The sequence below is a fragment of the Rana temporaria genome, chromosome 3 (assembly GCF_905171775.1).
Source record: "Rana temporaria chromosome 3, aRanTem1.1, whole genome shotgun sequence".
Lineage (NCBI taxonomy): Eukaryota > Metazoa > Chordata > Amphibia > Anura > Ranidae > Rana > Rana temporaria.
Window position 1 is genome coordinate 272,010,720 of NC_053491.1, and position 4,025 is coordinate 272,014,744.

Below are 4,025 nucleotides of genomic sequence, written 5' to 3' on the forward strand. Positions count from 1 at the left end.
AAAAACCTCTGAAAACTATAAGAATATCTATAACCGTGAATCCCCCACTACCCACACAACCTAATATCTCTCTATGCACCACCACCCCCCCACTCTTTCATCTATCCTTTTCTATAGCCACCCAAACCCACTATGCTATTTCTCTATCCCCCATCACTTCTCTCTCTATAACCACCCACTCTCCCATCTCTTTATCCACCACCGCCTCAAATCTCATCTCTCTATCCATCATTGTCTGACCTCTGTACCTCACACACCCCCCCCCCCACTCTCATCTCTCTATGTACAACCTCCCCCACAAATCTAAGATTTCTATTTCTATCCACTACCACACTCTAACATCTCTCCATACACCACCAACTCTCTAATCTGTCTAACCACCCCCCCACCCCCCACACTCTAATGTCTATATCCACCACCACTCACTCTATCATGACTCTATCAATTAATGTCTCAATTATCTACTACCACCCCCCCCCCCACCCACTCTCACTTCTCTATATACAACAACCAACACCACCACACTAATCTAACATCTCTCTTTCTACCACAACCACATTCTTTCACCTCTCTATGCCCCCTTTTTATTTTTTAACTACACATATTTTATTAATTTTATTTCAACTATCTTAATTTTATTAATTGTCTTACTATTGGTTCTGCTTGTTTTGAAAAAATAATTAATGTTGTATTATTAATAACATGTTTTTTTTTAACATATTTACATGTATCTTTCTTCTTTTATATAATTTTAGATTCTATCTCATTTTAAATTTTCAAACAACATATTTCACTGTCCACCTTTATCCCCTCTCTCTCTGTCAAACTGTTTACTATTCTATATTCCACGTCTATATTAGAATTTCAAAATTTCTTTAACAAATAGAAACCAACCACCCCCCCCCCTTCTCTTGCCCCCATCTCTCCAACCCCCGCCTTCTAACGCCCCCTTCTCCCCTCTCATATCGCTATACTATATGCCTCCTCTTTCTCTAGCACAAACCCCCTCTTATTGCCCTCTTCTCCCCCCTATCTCACTACTATTGATATATTTTCTCCACAAGAGCCACCATTTATTGACCGCTTTTGTCGCTCACCCCCACTCCCCCCTTAGTATAGCCCTATTTTACCCCACACATCTCCTTTTGCTCTCTTCTCTCCCCTTCTCTCTGACCACCCATCTCTTCTATTGCCTCCGTTCTCTGTCAACCCTGTCCTATCACCCCCTTGTCTATGCCCCTTTTCCGATGCCACTCTTCTCTAACCCATCCACATCTTATTGCAATCTCACTCCTCCCACTCCTCTCTCTCTTCTTAATCGCACTATTCTGTCACCTACTCCACCGTCTCCTATCTCCCCCTTCTATAGTGTCTCTCTATATGTCCCTCTCTATTCATCTTTTTATAAAAATTTATTCAAACTTAAACTAAATTAATTAATATGAAAAAATCTTTATGATTACATCTGTACCCCACCCCCCCCCCTTCAATTTTATATTATATCCTTTTTAACACATTAATTTTTCTTATATGAACATTAGTCCTTGATAATTTTTTCTCTATCACACTCTCTTTATTTATTTTTTTTTTTAAATCATATCTAAGTAATGAATAAAATGTGTATTAATTTGTAAAGATTAATAATTATTTTGTTTTTTTATCTAAATAAAATTATTGGTTATATACTTACTTTGTTTCTTATTTTTTATTTTTTTTAATATGTTATTATATTAAAATAATGATTATTAACTAATAATTTTCTAAAAAAGTCAAAAATAAAAATTGATATATGTGTATGTATGTATGTATATATATATATATATATATATATATATATATATATATATATATATATATATATATATATATATATATATATATATATATATATATTTATTGAGAGAGAGATATCAGGGGTTTAATACTTAGTAGTGTAATTTTGAATGTTGCTTATTTTAATGTAGCTTTGATATGTAACTGCGTTAATAAAATTAAAATATTTTTATTTATTCATTCATTATTTAGAAATGCCGGCCTGTTTTGCCTTAGTGTGCAAACATCACACTGGTCCTAAAGAAGTACAGACAGACCTAAAATATCTTACGTTTCCAAAAGATAGTGAGAAGATAAGGATATGGCTAGGAAATGCAGGTATGCAGGAAGCATTGATAGAGGAATATATTCCTCTTATACTTCAAGATAAGCGCAGCGACTTTTACCGCCTCTGTTCAGGCCACTTCACAGATGAATCTTTTACTGGTCAAGGAAAAAGGCGTAAACTCAAAACTGATGCTGTACCAACAATATTTGAGGAAACACCTTTGACATTGTCTGACCAAAATAAGTGGGTAAAAAAAATTAACAGACTCAAAAAATCTACATTGAATCAGGCTTCAACATCTCAAATTTTAGTTGCATGTAAATGCAACACTTTAAAAGTCGATGCAGCTACACAAACTGCTATATTTGATTTGCCACTCGATCTATCAGAGGAAGCCACCTGTAAAATTGCAAGTCAGGAAATTTTAGATTTGGATCACGATTATGTAATTACCGAAGAAGATGTTATGCCACCACCACTTGAGGTATCAACACCAATTATTCATGCACATTCCTCAGCCACTCAAGGAGCAATGTCACCCTTAATCATAGAAAGTCCATTGCCTATAAGAAGGCGTAAATTAGCCTACGAAAATGATCCCAGTTTCCATCTATCGGACTGTGACACTCCTGAGAAGGAAGACATGAGTCTCGCTGAGAGTGTGGATGACACTCAAACTCCACATGAACCAGAATCTGTTGATGTACTTGCAGCTCATGTGAATTTGGTGAAGGAGAGAAAATTCATCATTTTTGAAAATAGTCTTGATATACTGCTTTTAAAAATGAGCTGTCCCAGTGCAGAGTGTACCGAAAGTATCATAAAATTGGAAAAACAAACAATTGGTACTATGATTGTAGTCTACTCGATATGTAAAGGAGATCATCGACTCAAACTTTGGAGTAGCCAGCCTAAAATTAAAAATTACGCCGCGGGAAATATTTTGTTGGCAGGTGCAATCACTGTAAGTGGAGGAAATTTTACAAAGGTAAAGGAAATGTTTGACCTTTGTGGAATCCAGATTTTTGGAAAATCTTCTTTTAATAGAGCACAGAATGAATACATTTTTAAGGCAATCGACCACAGCTGGCAAACAGAAATTCAGAAAGTGACTGAAGATTTGCGTTCTAAACCCTTGTGCATTATTGGTGACGGCCAATGCGACAGCCCTGGTTTTTCGGCAAAATATTCAACATACACTTTCATGGATCTTGATTCCAAAAAAATTGTAGATTATGAAATGGTGCAGGTGTCACAAACAACTTCATCGGTTGCGATGGAGAAATTTGGCTTTCAAAAATGCTTGGATAGGATAATTGGCAAAGGATTAGATGTAAAAATGATCGGAACAGATCGGCACACTGGCATACGAAAATTGTTAAGTGAAAAATATGCATACATAAGACACCAATTTGACATGTGGCATTATGCAAAAAATATAAAAAGCAAATTGACAAAAATTTCAAAAAAAACAATATATCGTGAAATTTTGAAGTGGATTTCCCCCATAGTGAATCATTTCTATTGGTGTTCTAGAGCATGCGAAGGGAGCGAAGATATTTTCCGTGAACTTTGGCATTCTCTACTACACCATGTGACAAATGTTCACCAATGGAAAATTGACGATGTAGAGCATAAATGCCGACACAGTGAACTCAGTGTGGAAACCCCGACTATTCCGTGGTTGACTTTAAGTACACCTGCGTATCATGGATTATCCTCAATTGTTTTGAATCAACAACTTGATAAGGACATGAAACACCTCACGTATTTTTGTCAGACAGGGGTCATTGAGACGTATCACAGTATGATTTTAAAATATCGTCCAAAAAGAATACATTTTGGTATAGATTCAATGGATGCAAGAACCAAATTGGCGGCCTTGAGCCACAATCATAATGTGATACGGAAACCTGCCATGACA